At 43.5% G+C, this 26566-nt stretch overlaps 1 protein-coding gene across 8 annotated transcripts in view; it reads right to left on the reverse strand.

Moving 5' to 3' along the window:
- The window catches only part of RBFOX1 (RNA binding fox-1 homolog 1), a 950329-nt gene extending 927273 nt beyond the window's left edge, over window positions 1-23056 (reverse strand). For 3 of the 8 annotated variants that reach the window (XM_088523038.1, XM_088523037.1, XM_088523031.1), the window contains exon 1: window positions 23025-23056. The gene's annotated coding sequence lies outside the window, so the exon portion shown is untranslated. The remainder of the gene's footprint in view (window positions 1-23024) is intronic. The other 5 variants (XM_088523036.1, XM_088523039.1, XM_088523033.1 and 2 more) reach the window with 3 other exon arrangements.
- Window positions 23057-26566: the final 3510 nt, after the last annotated feature.

The raw sequence follows: 26566 nt of genomic DNA on the forward strand, positions 1-26566 counted from the left end.
GCACCTGCAAGACCCTTCACGGGGAGGGCTGAAAAAGCAGATGCCTCCGACCTGCTCCCTTCAGCAATTGCTGCCTTGCAAAAAAGATACCCCTAAATCGCTACCCCAAACCAAGGGCCTTGACCTGTCCCAAGCACGGCTTCGTTCTTACTCAACATCACACAGGAAGCCCAAGAAAGAAATGAAAATTAAATTGCACTTTGGCCCTGTCCTTAAACCATCCATGAGACCACTCCACTTTTTTCCCTAAGTGAAGGGCTCCTTCTCTGCAGGGCTGTCTCCCCTTTCTGTGTCCTCCTTGGCAAGCTAAGAGGGGTCCCACAACACACAGCTCAGGCAAAGTGCAGAGGTGGGACGAGACCAAAAACAGTCCTTGGGAGTATCCCTATAGCTACAGCTTCTCAAAGGACACCAACTAAGAGCACTTCCAGAAGCAAAAGTCAAGCAACTTAAACATCCTTTGTGTCACTTGCTTATCCCCGGAGCCCGTGTCTGCGAGCCCGCTGCTGCCTCTCGCGCTGTGCGAGCTCAACGCTGCCCTGCCGCGGGCCGGGGCGCAAGGACGGGGACAGCGACGCTCTCCTGCTCCGACCGCACCGCTCTCGCTCCCTGCTCAGCCCCACGGCGTGGGCAGCGCGGGGGACCCTGCAGCTGGGCCTGCCCCCAAGGCGGCCGCGGCTCCTCCTCAGACCGCCCGGCCCCTTTCCTGCCGCCCCCTCCTCAGCGCTCGCCTTGCTCGGCAGCGGGCAGAGGCTGTTCTGAAGGTGCTTAGGGACACGAACGTTCACTGTCTAGTTGTGTTTGGTTAAATAGGTAACGACTACCTGCTGCTGAATTTTATCACCTGAAATGTATTAATATGCAACTTCAATAGGCTAACACAATGTTAAATAAGCTACAATAGAACATTTTCCTGATCAAATATGTGCCAAATCATAGATAACACTCGCATGCATCCTTGGGTTAAAATTTGTTTGCTTTTACCACAGAGGGCACCCACACAAAAATGAGGCCTTTGCTACGTGCTCCATCTCCCCAGGAAACGCAGTGGAAGCCCCCAGGACCCTCCTGGCCTCCCGCCGCCGGCAGCGGCGTCAGCCTCGAGGTCCCTGCTCCGAAGGTGCGAGGGCTGGGGATGATTAATCAGAACCTATTTGTTGCAGTAGCTAATGGAAGGAACGGGGCTAAGCATTTTTCAAGAATGAATAATAACCCAGGTAGCTGGCACCTGCGTGTGAAGTGAAGCATTACAAACAAATGAGGAGTAATAGAGCTTACTGGGCATAAAGTGTTATTGTTTTATAAAAAAAAGTGCGGAATAAGCAAACTAGGAGTAATCACCCCAAGCACTTCCACCAACTAAATGACCTTTAAACTTCCTGAGGTCCTGCAAAGGAACATGATTGATTAGCATCTGCCTCAGTCTATAATGGAGAATGGGACATGGATTTTTGAATAGGTAATGGGATTTCATCTATCCTCCTCTGCAGAAGGGCAGAGTCTACTATTAAAATAATAAAAACATTGAGTTAACTATTTTAATGGTCCAGATCTTAATGCATTTCCTAGTCTTTGAAAGTACTTGGAGAAATATTATTCAGATGTTCAGATTTGCCAAATTAGTGTCTGGAGACTGCGGGATGTTACAAAGAAATGCCGAGTCACCCTTTCCTTGCACTGCACCTTGCTTCCTCTATGCATCGCCAGAGCTCCATCCTGCTAACAGACCCGGATTCATAAAGTCCCCAGGTTGAAACTCTAAGCAGGGAGCACAAAAAGGAAATGTAAAGGAAGCAGAGGCTGCTGCATATGCAGGCAGCAGGTTTGCAGCCAGAGGACAATACGCTGTTTTGAAGGGTAAGCAGTCCCTGCATTTGCTGAGAAAAATGTTCCCATTAGCTTATTTCCAGATAGCCAGAAATCATTTTTGCCATGCTTGTCTATTAATCCCACCCTGGAAATCATATCTGCACCCACATTCATTGCTGCCAATTTATCAGTTTCAACAGACACCTATGGCGGGTTTCATATTTTCTAATCTGTTTTTTATTCTCCACTAACTTCTTGCTAAAGAAGATTAGTTGTCTCCACTTTGTCTGTCCATAAGCCATCTTAGCTGAAAATCCTCCTGGACTGCAGCAGCGGGGCCTCTTCAATGGAAACACTCCTGGATTTACACCGAGAAACAACAAAGTCTTTACAGGTGCCCGATCCCAAGCAGCACACACTAAACCTGCCTAAAAACGCAGGGCAGAATGGAGTCGTCGCAACTCAGCATCTGGAAAAACGACCGCTGACCACAGAGTTGGGGTCCTGGGCTTGCAGCCCCTGCAAGGCAAAGGGCAGCCCCTGCGGGCTCTCTGTTCTGTCCCGTGGGCTTGGTGGAGGTGGGAACAGCCGGGATTTCCTGGTCTGCCTCAGCCCTCGGGAGCGCCGCAGAGATGGGGATGTCAGGAACGAGAGAACTCTCGCTGGCGTTTGCAAGGTGGTCACTGCCAAGTGCTTTCGCTGTGATAAAGCCCACACAGCAGCAGAGCAGAAGCGTTGCAGAGGACGGTCCCTGTGCTCAGGGCACAGTTAAACCTGGAGCAAACTGTGACCGCAACGGGGCCAAATGTTTGTGTTTCTTGCAAGACGAGCTGGTAGGAAAATCCTAGCTATCTTATTCCCCCTGAAATTAGGGCGCATTATGGGCATTTCAGAAAACCACCGAGCACCATTTTGCTCTGAAGGCAGTTGGGTGGTTACCAGGCTGACTGACACTGGGGCTGAATTTGTATCCAGCACCAATAAAATGCTGAGATTGAAAGGAGACCCTCTGTTTTGAAACACAAAAACATCAAGAAAGAGTGAAAATGGCAGAGAAAACTACCGGCCGACTGATGGACAAGGAGATGAACATTGTGCATCCCCGTTTACTCAAGCAGCTAGCAGCACTAAAGAAAAATTTTCCTAATATCCCTACTGTGGAGATTAACATCTTTTTTTCACATTACAAGATCAGTCCTGAAACGCCACAATAGATTGATTTCTTCCCACTTTAATGTTTAACAGCAGGAACCTGATAATTTTTCCAACTCTGCCCTTGCAAAAAAATAAAAATTAAACCAAATAAAGCCCAATCCTACCCCTCTCAGCTTGCATTGCTCCCAGCCTGCTCTCTCCATGGAGCAAGCATCTCACCTGAACCATACTGCCTCCAGACAGGGAGAACACCAAGCTGTAAGTTCTAAATAAGGAATTACAGAGTAGAGACAGATCGTATTTTTATATATATATATGTGTGTGTGTGTGTGTGTATATATATATATATAAATAATAATAATAATAATCACTAAGTTAAACAGCTTGGTTTTTGGCTGTTTGCATCAAAACAAGGTCCTGAGAGTTGGAGTGCTTATAAGAGAGCTTGAGCTGTAGCCCATCAAACCAATATTGGAAAGAAAAACCCCATAAAAAGCAAGCAAGAAAGACCAAAGACTGCTGAGGAGACATCAAAAATACTTGATTTTTTCCATCAGATACTTTTGGGGTTTTGCCCAGGCAGCAGCTTCTTGACAAGGAAACAAGACAGAAATGGTGCTAATGCTCGCTGTCCAGCAGCTATAAATATCTTTTTGCATCAGTTTGCAAATAATATAATAAACTGAGCTCTGCTATTCTACAGCTTTTATTCCAACAGCTTTTTCCTTTATTTTTCAAAATGTTGCACTTTAACATGGGCAATAATGATATATTCTGGGGCCTGACAATGCTGTGCATGTGAACATCACTGGTAAACTGTACAGCTGTATTGCAGTTAAAAAGGAAATGCACAACTGGAAGCCCCCTCATTTATACTTAAAAGAGGTTTTGAAATAAATGTTCAGAATTGAACCAGCACAGAGTATTTTTCTTCTGAATTTCTGTTGAAAATGGGCACCTCCAAAAATCTATACAAATACATGCCTAGATTTTCTTTAAAACCTGACCTCTCTGCATTGCCAGGGGTGTCAGTTCTTCTGAGCTAGTAAGCATTCTTCGAACAGAACTGCACGCAAGAATCTAATGCAGAACATCCACATTGCATCAAATCCCATCAGCTTTTTCGATCCCAGCCTTGGGATGACTTCTCAGTAGCTTTGTCTTTTTATTGCAAACAAACACACAGTAGTGCCTAGACTATACTAACAAATTACTGAAACATTTTCTATGCTGCTTTGAAAGAACAGAAACTGGCTTTGAGAGCCTCACCCACGTCCCATTGCCCGCTGGCAAGATGCAGCACACTACGGATGCAGCACACAGCGCACGCACACGATGCGCACGCACACCTTCCAGCAATGAAAGTCCAGAGAGATGAAGCACTGGCTACTTTTTTTTTACTATTTCTCTTCATACTTTGGCTTATTTGAACATCCTAACCTAGAAATAAGGATGCCACCATGGAAGTAAAATTGCTATTTTTAAATAAGTAGCTCAGCTTAAAATCACATTCTGCAGGAAGAAAATCACAATAGGGAGAAAGAAAAAAAAGATATTTCTAAGCACACAGGGCATTTTGTGTTTTGTCTGCACCATGGTCCAAAGAGGAGCCCCCACCCACAGCACCCGGAGGTCCTTGCACAGCAGCTCCCAAAGTCTCCAAAACACCAAGGGAAAGAGGCTGTCCAAGGTGCCCCGCACGCTCCGAAGAGCTTGCAGCTGGCTTGAAAGCAGCATGTCTGAGATTAAAGATTGCCTTGAGTTCTCTTCTGCTTCCCGGGCTCTTTGATTCATGTGTCAAGCATTTCTCAGCTGCTAGGCCTAGAAACTTTCTTAAAGGAGGAAGATAAAAACAACACCATATTATATATGACTCCACAAGCTGGAGCTGTGCAAAAAAGGCTGAGCTTCCTGTGGCTCATGAACAGAGGAGAGAAATCTAAACGAGATTAACTTGGAATCTATGCAGTATTTTCCCCCTATAGAACTTGGCAAATTAAGAACAGAACGAAGAAACAAGCGTTAAAGGATTCTTAAAATGGTTATCTGAACATCCTGCTACTACGTCCATCATTCCAGTGTGTGTTACTGCAGGCAAGATCTGAAAGCCGATCGTGCCAGGCTGAAACCAACAGAATTGTGCCTGGAGCCATGAAGCAGCCCAGAAACCGTGCAACACGCAGGCTAACAAGGAGAGAGCCCTGGGGATGCAAAAGCAGCGGTAGATCTTCAAAGAAGGATGTCTCCATGCAAGAACAAAAACGTGGTTTCAGAACCAGACTTCAGCGATGGCTGAAGACAAATGTTCAAGATGCACTGGATAAAGAACCTTCTAAAGGTTTCAAATTATAATAATAAGGATGTCAATGGATGTAAATTAAAGGTGCAATTGTCCTCAGTTCATTTCTGCAGCCTGGGATTCTCTTCCCACTGCATGTGCCCTCCTTGTAAAAAACCCCCCTCTATAATTCCTTCTCACTCAAACTCTTTCTTCTGTACTCTATAAGTGCATATTTTAATATTCCAATGGATTGGAAATCATACCTCTTTAACGGGCAAAAAGCCGTGTCCTAAGAAATATATGCTTTTCTAAAATGGTAATTTAGGTTATATAAATAGCAATCTTGTCATACATCCATTTATTTTGAAGAGGGGGAAAAATAAAGAAACCAAAGACAAACTACGCACAATGGATTCCAATAACACAATATTGCTTCTTTTGAAAAAGCTCTGATTGTTTCCTTACCATGAACTCTGGCCTCTTTGAATTGCTAATTCAGCTAATAGGTTCATTTTGCACTGAAATTTGCATCATGAAAATTACCAGCCTTACAAGGCTCCTCTATGTACAACAGTTTGCACATTTTGTTACAAAGGTTGCATTTGACATTTAGAGCAGCAGGATGTCTTGAAAAGGTCAAAGTGTAAGAAAGTGTAAGTAGTCATGGGTGTAACAGGGTGGCTCAGCAGGGTAAAATACAGAGGCTGTTAACACTTTTAAAAGAAAAGATGATGAGCTGCTGTTTACTCAAATTGCTTGTGAATGGAAAAACTGAGATAGCTCTAATGACCACTGCTTTTTATCTCTCCTAGACTGGAGCGACAGACTGACACAGGTGAGACCTCAGCGGCTGTAGCCGCTCTGGGAGATGTTCAAGCTGTACATCGTGCTGTTCACCATGCACACCCTGTGCACAGGAGCGTGCAGAGTGCAACTAACTAGAGGTAACGCGTGTGTGTGTGTGTGTGTGAAGAACTACACAGTGCTGGAGGGACACGGGGTTGTAATCGTCAACCCCCAGCTTCACCAGACAGCACCTTTGGAAAAGGTTTCCTGCAGTTCTATACTGTGAAAAGGGTTTATAAAAGAAAATAAATAAATAAAAACGGACTGACCCTCTGAGAGCTAATTGAGTATTGTACTCTATACGATTACCAGCTGCAAGATGAAACCCACCCGCTCGCCCACGGGCCGTCCCCAACAGCCGCCCCCCCGGTGCCGCGGACGCGCTCGCCCCGCACGGCCGCCCCTCGAAGCGGCTGCTGGACGCTTGCGCCAAGCGTTCCCCTTCACTGTGTCACCTCCCGGCGCTTGCTGCTCTGCTGCACTGCTGTCTTACCCTCTTCTAAAGTGAATTGAGGGTTGTTTGCTTATTTCAATGGCCTTCACTTGTTACTTCAGACAACCACTGCCTCAAAATAAAAATTCCTCAAACTCCCTACACACTGTGGTCCTGAATTTTGCACTTTAGTCTTCCAGTCGTGCCATCGTGAGCGCAGCTGCGCTGGGAACGGCACCAAAGGCCTTCTCGGCTGTGCTGACACGGCCTCGCCACAGCGCGGAGGGTCCACGCACGGCCGCGCTCCAGACAGCAGGGACCCGAGGTCTGAGGAGAGCAAACTGCCTGCACCACCTCAATTTACTGGCACACTAAGCAGATGCACAAACAGGACTCAAATTGCACGAAAATAAACAGCAAGATATTTCCTGGGGTCAGGGGGTAGGCCCAGGATAGCAGCTCTGGGGACCTTTCAAAGGGAAGGGCGAGAGGGTCGAGCTGAAGGGGCCCCCTTGGCATGAGGTGCGTCACGAGGGTAGGTGGCTCCTGGGGCCAATGCTCAGCACCAAGCACCCCATGGTCTCACCAGGCTCTTCAAAAGGATCTGCACGACCCTGAACAGTCCTCTCAGCTAGAATACCATATTCTGCTGTTAGCAATGCTTTTGTTTGGCCAAAAAGAAATATATTCCTTCTACCTTGTTAACTGTATGCAATCCCTCAGTTGTAAGGCAACAGTCTTGTACTGTAGACTGTACTGACAGCTCACAACATTGAGATTACTCAACCTGCATAAATATACTACAGAATCATCCAGTCCAAGTTCTTACAGATAAAGGGACACAAAAATCTGCAATCCTCTATTTCAGTTCATCTTAGCTTGAATTGATACGCCTAAACAAAACAAGGCAAGAGAGATACTACAGCAAATCAATCTTCTTGTGCTTTACCTTTTTAAGTGGCTCGGACAAGACAGAAAGGCCTGCAGAGCTAGTACCGAAGGAACAAAAGCAGATGAATGAAATATGAATGACCATATTTTCCCGTCCTTATTAGTTTTGCAGCAATTTTTCAAAATATTGTTGACACCCTAATAGTCCCCTGGGAGAACATGTTAACTAAAGGGGTAGCAGCTTCATTTATCAACAGTGGGACAGCAAATTTGCCTCTAGAAATTATGACAGTCTGCAAATACAGCTAATCAGGAGTTGGTAAAATCAAGTCATGCTGGAAAAAGTCAAGGTCAAACTGCAGTATTTTACTGTAATTACTGGGATTTTCAGACTAGTTCATTCCAGGAGAGTACACTCCACAAGCACTGCCTAACACAGGCTGAATGGACCAAAAATACTCTAGCAGCATCTCCCAGGTGAGGGTTACTTTTTCCCTCAGAAATCTAGGCTTTATTGTCCAACCTTGGAAAAATAAAGAAGTTTTAGAAGGTTTTGTCCATGAAGATTGCTTGACTGCACAGAGATCCTCTGTTACAGCTCAGAAGGAAAGGTTGGCAAAATTGGTAAAATAGTATATTTCGACACATGGAGTTTGAAGCTCAGTTAACTTCCATTCTTCTAATCTCAGATAAAACAGGAATTAATAACACTGAGTCCTCAGACTAACCCTCATATAAAATGTAAAGGGAGAAGGAATCAGGGAGATTCTCCCTGAAAGGGAGAATTATATGAAAACAGCACCTGAGAAGTTAAGTTTAATTTATATTATTCATAGTAAAAAGAATTGGTAAGAAAGCAGTTTCCTTGTTCTGGTGGTGCATATGAAAACTAAGCCCTTGTAAATGTAGTAAAACCTTTTCTTGCTTCTGTTTTGCTTCACAGGACTGTACATCCAGATAAACTTTGCAGAGCAGTATCAGCACGACCATGGAGAGGCCCTGACAGCCCAGGATCTGTGGCAGAACTTTATCATCCTAAATCTCACACAAGAGGACAGTTTGAAAACATGTGAGTTTACTACCTCCTAGGTCATCTTAAAAATTGTGACTTTTCTTTCTTTCTCTCCAAAAGCACAAATCAGACTATCTGCTGTTGCTATTTTTTAATCTCATTTCCACTAATCCTGTTCCCTTGAGGTAGCAGTGGAGGCTTCCTTGGGGAGCTCCCCCTGACACCCCTATGCAGTGGGTTTGTCTCATGGCAGCTGCACAGCAAATAACACAACGTTTCAGTTGTTCTGTTGCTACTGCCGAGCATCTCCAACCGAAGCCAATGGCCCTGCCCGCTCTCCTCCCGAAACAAGGGTCAACTTTTCCGCGCGCTCGTCGGCAATTCCGGCCAAGGCTCCCGGCCGGACCTGCCTCCTCGGGAGCTGCGTGTCGCCTGCTCCCTGTGGGGACGGCGCAGCCGAGGTGGCAGGTGGAAGCCAGGCTCACCGTGAAACCGGTCGTACGCCAGCTCAGGACTTGTTAACGCCGAGATGATAGGAGGGTTTGCTGAAACACTGGTTCTGATCAGCAAGCAGAGCTTCGCCCTTCGCTGCCTGCAGGTCTAGGGCTCCTGCTGAGGAGCAAATGCAGGTGCATTAACACACACCCCGGGAAACGCAGCCCCCCGGGCGCAGGGCGCTAAAAGCAGCAGCATCGGGGCTCTCCCTCAGCAGATTTGGGTGTTAGCCTGGCCTCAGCAGTGCTCATGCCTTCTACTCGGCACGATAAAACACCAACTTACTCTAAAGGGGAAAAAAAACAAACGCGGAAAGCAGCCTCATATTGCTTAATGGAATAAGCTGTAACTTACTCATCTGTTTAGCTGTATTATATTATCTATTTAGCTGTAACATTTCCTAGCACATTCCTTTCAAGCGAAAGACAAGCATTCAAAAAAGCAGAGCCCTGGGTATAAAAACCCCCAGCATGCTGTATCAAAGGCAATGAGCCCAATGCAAGCCACACAGTACAGTAAGGATTTTGCTAAGCCTTCAGGTAGAGAGATGAGATGGCTAAGTAAGGGCCTTTTTCACCAATACAGAAATACTGCCCAATATGAGCAGCAGTGACAAGAAAATGCATTTTGCCTGTGCATCAAGGGCCACAGTGGTCATGAGATGTAAGCACATTTGAGACTAGACATACTCCTTTGCAAGCTTGGACCTGAAAAACACATCCACTTCATATAACGCGCTCATGCTCAAAAAGCTCCCTCTGGGGAAAGCCACTGGCTGACAGTGAAGTTCCCGCTTGCTCCTGCGGGTCTCAGCTGGCAGTGTGGAAAACAAGAGGCCAAATACTTTGTGCCAGGTCTCTTCATTCCCAACCAAGATTAAAAGGTAAGATTTTAAAGACAGTTTATATTTCGCCCTCTCTGCACTTTGGTTTTATCACTTACTCAAATGACCCCAAAGAACTAAGTTCAAGTTAAGCTGTCTTGTGAGTTGCTAACCTAACAGATTTTCATGTAAATAGGTCAGAACTAAGAGAACACACCAACCTGCAGGCAAGAAAACACATTCTTTTTTCAGTGTATGATTTAACAAAAACCACATTCTCCAATATGTAATAACCAATTCTGACACAAATTTGGCAAAGAGAACACACTGGGAGAGATGGCAAGGAGATTCCCAAAACTAATGAGAATAGGGAAGGGGTTGCTAGAAACATCATTTCTTCTTCCAGCAGAAGCAGAGCAGAGCAGGAGGCTTTGCCTAAGCCCAGCGAGCTCCCGATAACTGCACCGCTTGCAGCGCGGCGCATTTTCACCTCTGATTCAGCTTTACCCACTCTAAGAGCATTAATTGCAGCTCTGCGATTAAGCTCGTTACATCAAGGCATCATACACACCTACTTTGTTGAGCCAGAGCTCAGGGATATCAACTATCACCTCTCAGCAACCACTGGCCACTCCACCGTGAGCCATGCCAGTCCTGAGGATAATTTTCATTAAAACTGGCTCTAACACTATATATTTGAAAAGGTCTTTTACAATTTAGTGCAGCCCTTTCATAAAATAAAAGATATGGGCAGCTCTTACAGAAATCTCGGTTGCAATAATTACTTTCTGATGCGCTTGCTGGTGACTTTGCAGGAGAAAAAGCAAAGTTAAACTTGCTTAAACTCTGATACCACAAAAAATAATCTCATCATGCTGTGCCAAATTTGTTCTTTTCCGTCCATATTTTTATTATATATGAATAAGTGTTCAATGGATTAAGTAACCTACTCAAAAAGACACGGATAGCAAAGATAGCCTTTAAACATGGTGTTCAAAGCAGAGCCCTTCGGGATGGCCTTGACTTGATATAGCAGATTTTCTTCAGCCAGGTAATACAAAATATTTAGCAAAAAGTTTGGTTTTTTGTATTAGCTTTCTTGGCAATCTCCTCAAAACATTAACTTTCTCTCCAGTCTATTAGTAAACTACTATAATAATTTGTGAATAAAATGCTAAATCAGTACTGGAACATTTTATTAAGAAAATAAAACTCCTATTTTCTGTATGGACTAAAAAAATAATAACCATACAACACGGCCTGACCAAAGTAACTTGCTTTGCATGTTTAGAAAGGGAGTTTGATGAAGTTCTGCACTTGTACCCAAAGCGTGAGCCACATGGATAAGCTCAGCCACAGCACACGATGCTCACCAGTGTTCACTTCAGTATTTATCAGCAATATTTATCATTTCCCCAAGATTTGCAGGGAATTATTTTAACAAGCAGGCAGGCACCATGAACATTAGAGCAGATGCCCAACATCATGGATAGACATATATCATTTCAGTTATCATCATTAGTTGAAAGGCAAGAAGAAATTAGGAGGAAAAGGACAACATTTTCTACACTTACCTTTTTTCATCTTAAAACCTTCATATCTCAGCGACTCAAAGCCTCGCGACGGCACCGGTGGGATCCAACGTATCCTGCCTTCAGGATACGCTGCTCCGTTAGGAGGGCTATTCCTGCTCCTGGCAGCCAGTCTCCCTTCATTTGTGCAAAACTCCCTTCCTGACAAGTCTTTGCTAATTGTTTCTGCTTCGAGAGCTAGCTTTTAAAATATTGATAAATCAAAACAATAATTTGAGGCTTAGAACTACCGCCTGGTGAGAGGAGATGCATTTTTCTTCTTTCTTTTCAGCACAAAGTGTTTCTAAATCGGTATTTCAAGTCTTCCCAGAGATACTGGAAAAGGCCTTCAACTCTTCCTACCTGCTTTTAGGGGATTCGTGCATGAGACGCCGATCTCCCAAGCCCTGACGCTCCTTCCAGTGACTCACATTTTATTGCTTCACTTAGGAAGTGTTTTATTAATGGAGCCTGAATAACAGCCACCCTCACGCTGACACATCCATTTTGGACCTCACAGCTTTACTTTTCTCTTTACTGCTACTTTAGCACATTTGTTTACCATATTTCAGATGCTTGGGGCCTTGATAACATCATTATAGAAATGTTTAATCAAACTCACAGTTTATTCCAACAACATTTGGCATCAGCAACAGCCATAACTCACTATAAACATTAAACTGGCAAGCTTGCTCATGTGAGATCTCTGGCGGCTCTTAAATAATTGAAAATCACGTGGCATAAAGCAGATATTTAAATACATCCTGCAATCCAGTGTGAATTATTGGCTTTCTGTAAATGTTCACGTATATAAATAAAGAGAAGCAGCAGACCCGTTCTGCCGTCATTCATCTTTCCTAAACCAAACAGCGGCGACTCGGAAAGCCGGGGCACTGGCAGAGCGCACAGGAGCCCCGTTCCTATTCCTGTCCACCAAGACCTGGGCTGCTACGCAAAGCGACTCTGCAAAGGTAATTAATGACACTGTAGCACTTCGGGGCCTCAAGGAGCACCGACAGCGCAGACTGCAACACACCTTACCAACAACATATTGATTTAGAAGTATCTCACTGCAACATGTTTGGAAAAGGAAAGTTAACGACATTGTTATCACAGGAATGAGAAGCGGTAAGGTGGAAGCGAGGCAGGCTGGTGTACAGGCCCTTGTATTGCAGCTAATGCTTTCGAGTCCTTTTGGCATCGCTCTCGAGGGTATTCACAGGCACGGGAGCTATGCGAGTTTGCCAAGCGCCACCTCAGAAACCCAGCAGGCCCAGGGACACCAGCACCGATAGCCGCTCGCCAACGGCAGCGCAGCAAGTTGGGCCCCGCTCCGCTGGGCCGCGCTCAGCCGTGGCGCCGCCGGCAAACGCGCCGCGCGCCCGCATCCCCAGGCACGCTCCGAGCAAGGCAGCGCCCGCAGACCACCCGCCTCTGCAGCCTCCTGAACAGCAACCCGGCCTCGCAGCCAGGCCTCAGCTGCTCGCTCGCCTTCATATTCATCCTCTGCACATTAAACCATCTTTGTTGCTTTTTTTTTTTTTTTTTTTTTTTTTTTTTTTTTTTGCTTCCCAAGTCCTCATTTGCACTTCACAACACAGTGCGAACCTTTCCTGCTATTGAAGATCCACCAATTACTGCTGTTGGACCCCCGCAAAGGACAAACAGTTTTTAAAGCAGAGATAGAAAGTACTTTGCTAAAAAAGGCAACGGGTTGTATGATGGGAACACTGAGGGTAGGGGAAGCCCTCAAAGCTGTCATTTGGGAGGCTCAGACTTCGCTGCCCTGTTCCAAGTGCGATGACCCTTCAGCCAAGGGGCACAGCTGCACGTGGGGATTAGCCAGGGCCAGCTGCCCCTCGCGCGACTCTGCGGGCACCGGGACAGGGCCGGGCGCTCACGCACAGTGAACAGCTGCCCAGATGTGCGCAGGGCTCCGTAGCTGCCTTCCCCGCACTCATGGCTCGGAGGAGCAGGGCTGTCCGCAGAGCGTCACCCAGCATCGCGGCCCGGCAGCTCTGCGGCGGCTCCGGCTGCACCGCCACACCTGGCTGCTTCGGTTCACTTTTAACAAATGACTAGCCCAGTTTTCAATGAAAAGTAGCTGCTTCTGTCCCTCATACATCCTGCAACAAGTGGGAACATTGCTGATGCAAACGGGGTTGAGAAATCAGCCAGCCCACATGCGTAATGCAAAGAACAGACAAATAAATGGTGAAAATGTTTTCATGGATTAGAAATGTGGTTGAGAAGTTATTTTTGCTTAGCAGGGCTTCAAAGCTACAATTTTTCTCACTAAAATTGCTATAATTTATTTTCTTAACCAAAATTATATTTGACTTTTTCCTCCTCTTACTATAACCCATATTTTTTTGGTCCTGGAAAAGAACAAGAACGCCCAAAATACTGTAGAATATTCTATTGTATAAAATGTGAATTTTCAGTACTGTCAATGAATGCGTAGGAAAAGAGTCCGAGTGGGTAAAGAGTTAAGTGCTAACAAAAGTAACATTCCCATGCAAATAATTTTAAGTAACTTGAATAAACCATGTATTCCTGTACACAACAGTTCTTAAAAAAAAAAAAAAAAAAAAAAAAAAAAAAAAAAAAAAAAAAAACTCATAAAAATAGCCTAAAAGTAGCTGTTGAAACTTTTTAGGGCATTATTGAAAGCATTTCTCTTCCAAGGTCACCTTCTTTTCAGTTAGATACGTGGAATCTCTTTGTGGAACAAAGCTGACACCCAGGGGAGACACAATTAAGAAGGTTGTTCCTCATAAGCAGAGCCGCTCGGGATATAGCTGCACTTAAAACGCAAGTCAGAAATAATCCATGACCCTTTCCTCTCACCTGCTTTCATCATCTAAAACAGCACAGGATGAAGAAATAAAGGTATTTTTGTACAGTATGAGAAGATGGACTTTTCTCACACCCGCCCCAGCCGCTGGGTAGCGCTGACCACAACACAGCAGCAGGTACCACTGCTCAGTACCACTGCCCGGGTGGTGCAGAAACAACGCGCTTGGTGTCTTCACTAGGGCTTTGGCTGCTCCTCCACGCTCCCCCTGAGGGCATCCATCAGCATCCAGCTAGGAAAAGGAGGAGGTTAAAGCAAATTGGAGCACACAAGGAATACAACCTCAGGGCGGCACATTCTTATTGGGGATTACAGCATAATTTGGATTTCTGCATCACTCGAGAAAATGACAACTCCCCAAGCAAAGCTAAAATACAACTTTCTCCATATGCAATTTCAGCATAGATGGATTCAACCTTTGTTTCGACGGAGCGCCCGGAGAGGAAGCAGCACGGGGTACCTCAGCCTGGCAGCAGGAGACCTGAACGTGTCCAGGGAGCATTTGTGTCTCTGGGGTGCCCGGGACCGAGGGGAGCACCAGGTTGGAGGGAGTGCAGGGTGCCCACATCCCACACTGTGCCCACGTGTCCCCCGAGAAGGGAGCCCTCGGAAGCAGCGCCGTGGGCAGGGGTGGTTCATCTCGCAGGAGCCTTTTCCCAGAAATTCTATGTTCAGCCAGTCTCCCTCAGCAGAATGATAAGCTATCTGCCCAGGGCTAACTGCATTCTTACTCTTTCCCAATGCAAACTAACCCAGTGCAAAAGCGTTTGCAGCAGAAACTTTCAGGCCTGATTTGCAAGAACGTGTCTGATGGGGTACCCAGTTAAGACCGTGTTACACATGCATCTGCTCTGCTCTTCTAGCTTCATGCTGCTCCCTACAGAACAATTGTAAGGAAAGAATAAAACAAAACAGAAACACAGAAAAATCTATGGTGCAGATGAAGTTTTAATATTGCTGAGACAATGTTCGCCTCCATCTCAAAAAGGAGGGAAAGGAACCAGGTACCCAGGGGACAGTAAGGAGACGGCTAAAGAGACAGTGCTCATTTCGGGGCCGATTAAAAAGCAACGCTGGAGTGGGACAGGCACAGGGGTTGTGCAGGGACAAGGGATTAACGAGCAGTTACTCTGTTACAGGACACCAAATGAACTTAATCTGAAGGGATTTCTGCCTGCCCTGGACTGCAAAAATTCAAACTGCAGAACTCGAGATACTGCAGACAGGCAGGTTCAAAAAGCGATCAGAAAGATTTTAAGAAAAGATTAAAGACAAACTATAGATATAATGGCTTGAATATATAGTCTCCAAGTCAAAGGCTGGTAGAACTTAGCAATGTCTTAAACATTAATAATGTATTAAACAAGATCACTGTGCATTTGCTTATTCATTCTATAATACCCATTGCTGGCCATTATTAGACTAAGACACCATCTAAGCCCAACTACTGAGCACTTAACAACCCCTCCTGTTTTATTCAGGCAGGAAGTTATAGTCATACTCTTAGGATGTAAACTGGAAAATATTGATGAGCCATGCACACAATTTACAACTGCTTTAATTATTTTCACATATACTAAGCTGCCTTTAAAAAAAAAAAAAAAAAAAAGTGAATATTTCAAGCTTCCTTTCAAAAGCATATTTCTTTGTCATCTTTTTAGCAGTACTCTGCTCTGAAAGGGTATTTAGCTTGCTCAGAAACCAGTCTAGCTCTCAACACCCAGATGCCTTCAGAGCACCTGTGGAACTGCAATAATGGTCAAGGGAAGACAGGATCAATATTTTCAAAAGAAATTCGTAAGTAAACAAAGTGTCTTCCCTTAAAAATAATAAAGATTGAGTATAGCCTAATATTGCAGCCAGCAGATCTACCTCAGTCTAAACACATTCTCACTGCCACACTCTCCAGAGATGGCAATTGCAAACTAAAGACCTGTAATTTTTGCATGTAATTTATGATTGCTATAACTCATTTACATACAAAAATATATGTGTCCATTCAAGTAAAAGCAATATTTGATATTCTGAGGCCAACAGATGAAGGCATTTCGCAAGATGCTAACATTTTAGCAGTGAGCAATCCTTTTTAAGGGATTGTTTCTATACTTCAAGCTAAGATTGTCTTTAAGCAGGAGAGTGTCTGCCAGCACAGACCTGGACCCCTCCAAGCAGCAACCAGCTGCCAACTCCAAGCCAAGAACACGCTCCCAATCCACAGACTGGGCTGTTTAGCTGCTTCATTTGCAGTTAGGATGGCAATTCAGAAATTGCAATTTCTCGTACTGGTGATTTCCCAATTAAAAAAAAAGTAACCATCATGTAAGATTTTTAAAAAAAAGTACATGTATGGAGTAGCTTTCAATGGAAACTGATTTAAAAACAAAAAAACAAACAAACAGAAAAACCCTGAAAAGCTGCTGAAATACAAGCTTGATTAGTTTGAACAAAATGGAGACAATTCAGACTTTTTTCTATTCAAGATAGCTTCTCTTCTGCCATTATTATAGATACCTTCTGCCAGGCATGAGTATTACTGCTGAAATAATACTGCACCACGCTCACCCAGAAACACTTTTTATGCTAATAGGAGAGACTAAATGATTTGGAAAAGGCAGCAATGGCAGATTTATAACATAACACTTGCCTTTGCAAAGCAAGAACAGAGGGAAAAATGACTGTCAGTGTCCCTCATTTAACATAGTGGAATCTGAACCTAAGGCAAAACATTTGTCCACAGAAACAGCTTCTGAGTAACAATAACAATGCTTGAATTTATGCTCTCAAGTATTACAGTCACTGAATCCTCAATAGAAGGAAACATTTTTATAAATATAGATTGGGAACTACAATTTCCTACAAATTGTCACTAGATGGCATCTTGTCATCACATTTTAAGTCTCAAAGTTCATTTTTACTGTCATTCCTTTGTGAAATGAAACACTGTAAGAAAGGGTCTTGAAGAGATTGCAGTTTCCTGTAATTTCCAAGATACTGTTTGCACATTATGCAATCCATACCATCATACGTACTAAAAGTCACCTCCAAAACTAAATAAAATGAATATTCATAAATTGGCTATCAATACAGATTGCAACACACACCTAAAAGTGAAAGAAAAACTATTCAACAAACTTAAGAGGGACAATTTTGTTTTGTTAAGTTTTTTTTTTTTTTTTTTTTTTTTTTTTTCCCTCCCTCTAATTTATAGCTGTGGCACAAAGAAATTCTGACTGGTGATTTTTTTTAAAAAAATGTAGGTTTGGGTTCTTTTCAAGCACTGTCAATATAAATGGAATACAAGAGTAACACCAGAAACTGCGCGCACAAAAAAATGGTCTAGATTTGTTAACTGAACTATGAGGCAGCTGATTTGCCTCAAACTGATAAAATCTCAAGACGAATTGTATGCAATTCTGGTAACACAGCTAAAAATACGTGGTATGATGGGCCCAAACTTGGTGGAGAATCCTACCATATCAACCAGCCTCGTCTCTGATGAGGAGCTATGAGAAGAGCTTCCTCCAAGAGGTCACTCCATGGGGGTTTCCCCTCTGTCCTGAATTACTGTCCAGCCCTGGTCTTCCTCTCCACACCAAAACCGTGAACGTTTAACAAGATGCACAGATCTTCTGCTGAACTTTCCTTGACATTTATATGCTTGTTGGCATTTGAATTTTCAGCTGGTCAGTAGCTAATTACTTACTTTTAATGCATTTATACTGACTTCTAATTCCGCAACTAAAGCACAGAAGCAGAAGAACTTCTGACAGTGAGGGGAAGGCAGGCTGGCAAATTCATAAATCCCAGCTCCATGGAGAACGGTACAGAGCTCAGCATGTCTACTGCTAGCCAAGGAGATCACAAAATTTTAACAGAATGAAAAACTAAGAACTCAACTTCTATCAAAGACATCTGCTTTTCCAAGAATACAAAAATAGTTACAGCTTTGTGGGCACTATTAGGCAAAGGCACTATAAGGCAGAGGCTAAACAGCAACAACACAAGTTATGACTAGCAAGGTTTGCACCTAATTTAATTATAGCACACACGATATAAGAGAAAAGACGTGTCGATATATTACAGGAATTTGAATACTGAGAATGTTTTAACAGCCAGTTTGTCCTCATTCAATTCATCATTAAATAACATTTGTAATTCATTGGAGGTATTACCCTATGTAAACTATAACAGTAACACTATCTCATCCTTTAAATGATGTTGGAATATTTTGAAGGAGCTTTTGTCCTCTTTTCTCCAGTAGCAAAAGGCGTGATGACCACCAAGTAAGAGTCTACTAACAAGACTTGCTGGTATCTTTGTCTTTCCATCTCCTCCACCTGTGGTGCGTCAGTAGAGCTGAGTAACATTTGATGGTGCATCCTATGGCTCCAGAGAAACCAATGCGCCAGATCTCCCCTCTCCAGGTCACTAACACCATAAGCAAACCAAGACCTGGCCACAAAAGTTAGCTCTAACTGCTAGCTATTCCTCTCATGGGGATGAACAAAGCAATTGATTTCAGCAGCTTGGTTGTTCAAAAGCAGTCAAACCTTGCAACCTAAGACTTGACAAAAACCTCCCACATTAGACACCTTAGGGAAAATTTGAACCCTGGTCTGAAAACAGTTTACAAACGGTGAGGCCAATAAAATGGCCTCCACCCGACACAATAGAGATAGAGATTTTTTTTCTTTATTTTGCCACAGGTCTATAAACAGGGGTGAGAATTCAAGGAGGATTTATCAAGATTTCCTGCAGGTTCTTTTCAATTCTCACAAGTCAGATAAGCTCTAAGTATCACCCAAGATCAGACACGGCACATAGATCTCCCCTCTGCCCCAACATATTGCCAAAAGCCTCTGATGATGAGTTTCTTCTTTTAATTTTATCCTTATTTCTCATATATTACTATCTTTTTATTTTAAAGAATGCTTGCACTAAGGTACAAATGGCCAAGCACTCAACAGAAACCCAAATTTAAGGACAAACTCTTCTTTGCAAGCTATTATTTTTAGCTAATAGACATCTGCTCAGAAGCAGTAATAGTAAAGGCAAACTTGAGGTAGCTAGCACATTTCTATTCAGACCGCAGGCAGCAATTCCTGCAGCAATTTTATTTCTCAGCAAAAATCATTATTGTACCTATTGAATTACCCTGAAGAGTCCTATTTTACTCCCAGTACCTTTTCTCAATCTCTCTTGATTAAAAACAGTACATGATTTTTTTTTTCTTTTTATCAAATGTCAATATACAGCATGAATTTGTGAAATGGAGACAGGGGAAAAAAAAAAGTAAAGCTATTTTAGAGGGGAAAAAAAAATTAAATAAGCAGGAATCCAAAGGCTGGGGAAAGAGTACGAAGCTCAAGCTAAAAAAGCCTTCTGGCCTATCTGGCTCTTTGAGGAAAATTACGAGTAGCTCAGGGCAGTCTGAGAAGGCAAACGTGCTAACACACGTGAACACATGTGAAGGAAGTGCTACACTCACACTTCCCTTGATTTGCTGTCAGGCCAGGAGGTCTGTAACTACCGAGCCATCCCATTTACCTCCTCTAATTACTGGCTCATCATTAGGAGCCTCTCCTCCTCTCAGTCATCTGAATATTACTGATCCTCTTTACTCAGAAGACAAGATACTGCTGAGACATGGAAACACCACTGAGGTCAATAACTCTGAACAATACCCAAGCATCTAGAGGTTGCTCTACGTTTTGTATTTTAGCTAACTAGCTATTTCGCTTTATAAAAGACCACGCTCTTGTTACAAAGGTAGTACTGGCCACTTCAGTTCAACATTTATGAATCATTGCTAGATGCTAAAGAGATATATTGGTCTCAGCAGAACAGATTGGGCTAAGCAGAACAGAAGCTCAATTCTTCCTATAAGCTTTTAGTGACAGACACGCATCAAGCTGCTTTCTCAGAGCTACTTAGCTACTTCTTCTGGCCACTTTCCCCTTTTCAAAGGAGCCTAAAGGCCAAAAAAAAAAAAAAAAAAAAAAACAAAAAAACTACACCACCCAAATCTTCATTTCTCAGTTCTATTCTTTTAGCTCTACAGTCATAACAGATTGGCTGATGAGATTGAGGAACAAAGAAGAGCCTCTAAAAGGCACAATTGCTCAGTCTAATGAAAACATCTCAAATTATTTAAGAAATGCTCTCTTAAGCAGCCATACCTATTAAGAAGGATGTGACTTGATAGACCTGATTTACCACTGAGTTGCTTCAGTTTGATATCACTGTAACTCCAGGTATCTCAATAACGCCTTGATGATGTAACGTAGCAGTCAATTCAGTCTATGAGTTTCAGCTGCATTATGCTTTAATACAGGAGCTGTCATTAAGAGCAGGAAAAGCAGCCCATACTCATAAAAAATCTGGAGTAAAGCCTTTCCGAGTCTGGAACTGAGGTTTATTCAGTAATTCCTTCTCAGATCCATCTGAATTCTCATCTGTCAACTCTCCTTTCATTACAGGTTGTACTATAGGCAATGATCTGGCAAAATATCTGAAAAAAGTATATATTTATTCTCCCTCACCCGTCACAAAAAACAACTTCCCAGGCAACAAGAGACAGTATAATTTCAAAAGAAATAAGCTCAGCTCAAAAACCCATTATTTTTTAAGCCATGATTGTGAGGCATCAGAAATATCATAAACCACCTGAATCCCTTTTCTCATTCCATCACAACCCTCTACAACAGGGCAAACTATGCTGCTAGAATTACCTTTACAACTCTTTCCCCGCAACTGCACATAGGCACCAAAGCAATAATTAGGGGATCCATAAGTTACTGAAGACTCAAGCAAGAGAGCTCAAATGCTGTTTTTAAGGATGCACTTTGAAGTACACTTTCTCACTGCAATACCCACCAAAGGATTCTGTCAAAAAGAACAAACTCTGAACCTGCAGGTAAGTTGAGAAGTTTGCCCAACAAATTCCACAGAGCTTTTTCCTTTGTTTTCCTCTATCTCTCTCTCTCTTTTTTTTTTTTTCTTTTTTTTTTTCTTTTTTTTTTAAAAAAAGGTGGGGGGTGCTTCTCATTTTAAAATAACAAGTATTTATAAAGGCTTGTAACTAGACCATTTTCAGTGTTAGAAAATGATTGAGGCTGGAGGGAAAAAATACACAACACTGTAATAATCTAATTCTTCCAAAAAGACCTGTTTTCAGACAATATGAACCTAATCACAATGCTAAGGTACTACACATAAAAGTAAGTTTCTAAAAATCAACCAACACTTCTCTTTAGATTAACTTAGAAACAAACTTTTGCCATTCACTGATGGAAAGCCTGTAACTTCAGTAGCAGGAAAAAAAAAAAAAGCTATCAGCACCAGAAAGCATTACTGAAAGAAGAAATTCTTCCAAAATTTAGTACAGAAGTAAAAAAGGATCCCATGAAATCAGCAACATGAAAGTTATTTTTTCTTAATTTATATTTTGACCTTTTGTAATATTTTGATATTTAGGTTGACATAAGTTCTGACAGTGATTCAAAATGAAAGACACCTTTCCTTTGGAAGAAGTCTAACCCCCTTCGTTCAATGAAACTTGCATTTTTTAAGCTTTAGCTTACATAAATCATGCCTACAAAAAGGAAAAAAGGTGCCTGAGAGAAGTGCCAAAAACTTGAAGCATTGTTCATTTTCTCATTCTGACATAAATCAGCATTCCTACAACCTCAAGTCTGAAGGTAGGCAGTATATAGGTAATTACAAAAAAAAAAAAAAAAGGGGGGGGGGGGAAGCAGAATAGAAAATGTACATGGAGTGAGACAATGTCCAAGATCAACATCCCTCCAGCCTGAGGCCCTTGTACAGACCCTGTCGCACGACAGTAGTGTTTTAGAGAGACAGAGAACACCAAAGAGAAGCTAAACCTCTATTTTAAGCAAAGAGTAAGAGCACAAGATGACGAGCTCTTCTAGCAATATCACCAAAGGCATCCAGAGCAGCACCATAAACCAGTACTGAGGCATCAAGTCTCACACCATTCCAGCCTTACGCTATAATGTTTCTGCTTAGGCCCGCCAAAGCATGTTTTGCTACTAAAGAAGCCCTAGGAATGCTTAAAGGATATATTTTTCCTCATTTGCCTCTCCTGTCCTAATAAAGCAGGTAAGAGCTGTGAAATCTTCCTATTTGGAGAGCATTATTGTTACCATAAAGTGTACTGGATACTAACTTAATAAGCGTTTAAAACGGATCATTCCAGATCATTCCTATTATGGTTGGTAACCAAGGAGAATGCACCAGAAGGAGGTTAAAGATGTTTGAAATTTCCTAATGTAACTGTTGAAATGGGATATAAAGACATTATTAGATTAGAATATTGCCTATATTATGTAAACTCGAACAGCTTGCTCCTGCTGTATCATAAGCTAACAGGTTCATACTCCAGCTTTGTAAATTGTGGCAGGTTGTAATATACCCAAAGCACTATGTGAAACATGATTCTGACTATAGATATCACGCTGAAGAAACAAAAAGCACTGAAGAGGGTTTTTTGCTATCCTCCCATGCACAGCAGTAAGACACAACCTGACCCCATCAATAAGGTGAGGGGATATAGGCAGCAACAAATAGACTCACTGGGCTGTTAATGAACTTACACTACAATGATTCAAATCCGTTTTGTTCCGTTTGGTAAAAAAAGGTAGGTGTTTGTTATACTACAGATTCAAGCACTAAGGAGCATTTCAGATAACTGAAATACAATCACTTCAACAGCAGCCCAGTGTCACAGGTAACCACCAGTTCCAGTGATGGATGGCTGAAGCATTTTAGAAGAGGATCCAAGCTCAGTTACATAATCTTATGCATTCAGCAAAATGCAGCTACTTACTGGACCTTCAGGACTGCTGCTCGTGCTGTAAGACAGCATCATAACATCGGATTTAGAGTCCTGAGAAGGAGAAAAAAAAAAAAATCAGATTAAGCAGAATAGTTTTCAATTTACATAACAAGAATAAAAATCAACATGAAGCACCACTACAAGCAGACTCAGAAAGCCATTAGCAAAACTGTTGATTACACATCAGGCATTCATTACTAAAGCATACCCCTTTTGGCTTTTAATATAATGATCTCGGAGGAAATTAGTATTCTTTTCTTGTTTTAAGGGTGTGAGTGGACAGGCAAGGAGGATAGCTATGACTTTTCAGAAACCAAGTCAAAAATACAAAGGAAAGCCCAGACACCAGGGCCGCAGAACTGTGCCCTAGGAGTTTGGGTGACAGTTTCTGAGCTGCTCCCAATTCTCTCAGCATCATATGAAAAATGACACGTTATGTCACACCACGGATCCTGGTTTATATGTCTGCTTTTGTTTGTTTTTGCCATAGTTCAATGTCCACACACACAAAAAGGACATCTATCCTAGTACCATACCCCTTTCAAAACAACACAAACAACAGCTAGGATGCATGTTTAAATAGGCCATTACAGGACTCAGGTCAGTAAATAAAACATCTCTCTTTTTGCAGGCATACGTTAGAAAACTGTTAGCGCATTGAGTTTTTGCCCACTTCCTGATATTCATCAGGAATACATGCACAGATTCATGTTTGTGTTTTGGAATGGTCTCGCGTGCCCGGGCGCAAGGCCAGGATTTGCATGTCCAAGCCAAGCAACAGGGTTGCTCCTAATGGAGGGAATCGAAGTCTGATGAGCCAAAATTGATGCTTGCCTGGTAGAGACAGCCAAGAGCAACCGCAGTGAACTCCTTCAAATTATTATTATTATTTGTCGAGTGTGCCTCCAGACATTAAGCTTCTAGATCTTTTATTTATAGATGCGATGTGGTAGATGGAGCGCGTTTCAGGGAGTGGATAGCAAATACCTGGTAATTCACTGCCTGACCTTTCATCGTTTCACTCCTCTATGTCCCACTTTATCCATTGATATATGGAGGACAACACCTCTTCCTCATCTGAAAGCAGCTTGATGTCTGTAAACTGTCTCAAAAGACAGCTGATCTGGAATCGCAGCAGCTGCAGACGGGCTGCATTTTGCCTCTGACACATGGAAATAATTTATAGGCTTCAAAAATGGCTGTCTCTAGGGGAAGTTAAAGATATTCTCATTACTTTAACTTCTCCCTGTGCTAAGGCACCTCAGGAGGCTTTGTACGTAGCTGTGACATGCAGCCGGTCACACACACGAGGTCCTGCCAAGTGGACAGCGCAGAGATCTCCCTTTGCAGGAAAGGCCCCACATTCAACTTCACTGGACAGGCAGGTGCCAGGTCACCATCAGAACCGGTCAAGGGACAAACTCCTGCAGGCCTCGGTCACCCGCCGGGGAAACCTTTGCGCCCGCTGTGGGAAGCTGCGAGCTTCCCAAGATGGCGGCACGGAGCAGAAGCAGCAGCTGAACCACCCGCTCTGCATCCCCCTCTGTGGAATTACACAGCACGTCCCCATCCCCCCAGAATGGGTTTTCCTCACATTTTCCACTCTTCTGTTTTCATCCATATCGTCGCACTCCCTGCTCTCAGCCCCAGCACTGCCCACGTCCCCGCCACGACCCAGCTCCCTCTCCACACACGGCTACGCTATAACCTACGTGTTCAGCTCCTCGTATTCGGCACCCGTTGCCTTCCACGCTCTCTGATCAGCACTCACGGACATGGCGGAGGCACTTGGGCCGCGGCACACGCCTCACCTTGCCACAGCAATTCCCGCAGCTGCAGAAGGGCTCCTGCCCCGGGAAGGCCCAGGAGAGGCCGGCCAGCAGCATGCACAGCACATCCCGCTCACGCAATTCCGTGCTTTTCCAGAGGGCAACACGTAAATAAATTACTTCTACCAGATGTTTTGCAGAGTTTAGACTCCATTTGTTCTCTATAGCATATAGCCAAGCACTGCACAGAGCTGAGAAACATTAACAAATTAATAAATAGCTTCGGAGCAACATCACATAGGGGGAAAAGCTTGTGATACGCCTTGCATTAGTAACAGGCTCGCTGCTTGCGATAATCCACAGCATGCGGAGCCCAGAAATAAAAGCAGCATTAGCAAAACTCCTTGGGCAAAAGCTGTTTTTAAGAGAGAGGGAGAATTGCAGGAGTCCTTTCCCCTTACAGACCAAACGTATACCAGCTAACCTGGCATGAATCCAGGCAGGGAGGCTGCTGGCACAAGCCAGGAGCAGGAGCGCAAACCTGACCCAATCCCCTGTTCCTCCTCCTCTTCCTCCTGCTGGGCAGGGAAGGCTCCACTGATTGCTCATTCTCCACGGCTGCCGTTGCAGCAGCCAGGTGCAGCTTTGCAAGCACAGAACACACTAAATCTCTCCCCACAGGCCAAGGATGACTTTCACAAGCAAAACATTTCCCCAGAGCCTCCTCTCACCTCCTTCCCTGTCCACCTGCCCTTCCCAGCCTGGCCAAGGAGCAGCACAGCATTCCCAAGTTTGTATACAGAGCATCCTGCTTCTGCCCAGCCCAACAGCTCGTCAGCAGCAGCTCACAGGCCCTTCCTTTGCCTTTGTGGTGAGGAATAAATGTTGTTACTCTTTCTCTTATGTTAAAACTCTTAGCTTCTCATGGGGCTAGGAAAGGTGGAAAAGAAAAAAAAAATCAATGCAAGAAAGATCCATTTTTTTTTTCTGGGAACACTGCTACTTTCAGCAATTTACTTGACCAACTCTGCCTTCCATTACCATGTAAATTGTTTCAGGCTGCAGGGAAAAAAAAAAAAAAAAAAAAAAAAGATAGTACTAATCCCTCCTCAGTAAGTCATAAAATAAAGAAATCAATTTCAAGGTCAATTTAGTCTACACAGCACCTGCTGCCCTCTCCATAGCGCGCGGCCCCTGGCAGCTACCGAGCTCTCCAGAAAGGCATCAAGAGGTGACGCTTCACAGAAGTCGAGGCCACACAGGGCACACAACAGCCTGTTCCCCCTGTGCCAGCAGAGGTGTAAAGGGGGCGGCAGGATGGATCCTTCCCATGCAAAAACCAGCACTAAAGGCTACAAGAAACCTGTCATCCTTCTAATGGAAAACTTAATTAAGCAAAGAAAAGAAAAACAGTTTTCTTCCCAAACTGAGAATTCGGGAAAGTAAACCAGCCCAGACATTCCTCTCTTTCTTTCATGGAGAGAAAACATGTAAGGCCTATTTTATTATTATTATTTTTTTCTTTCCTCTCTCTCTCTCTCTCGAAAATAGCTTTCTTTTTCTCCTATCTACACAAGAGGTTTTGGGGACAGCACCGTACTCCAGTGCTCTCCTACCTGATCTCAACCAGCATCGAAAAGGGGCAGCCCCAAGAGCCGGGCAGGCTCGGGGCTGGCTGCCCCAACAGAACCATTTGGAGCTGCTGGGGAGCCAATACAGAAGGTTACCAAGGATAAGATGCAAGCTGAAGAAAAATTTATTCAT

Source organism: Tinamus guttatus, unplaced genomic scaffold (assembly GCF_059628265.1).
Source record: "Tinamus guttatus ecotype Peru unplaced genomic scaffold, ASM5962826v1 Tinamus_guttatus_pri_ptg000172l, whole genome shotgun sequence".
Taxonomy (NCBI): domain Eukaryota; kingdom Metazoa; phylum Chordata; class Aves; order Tinamiformes; family Tinamidae; genus Tinamus; species Tinamus guttatus.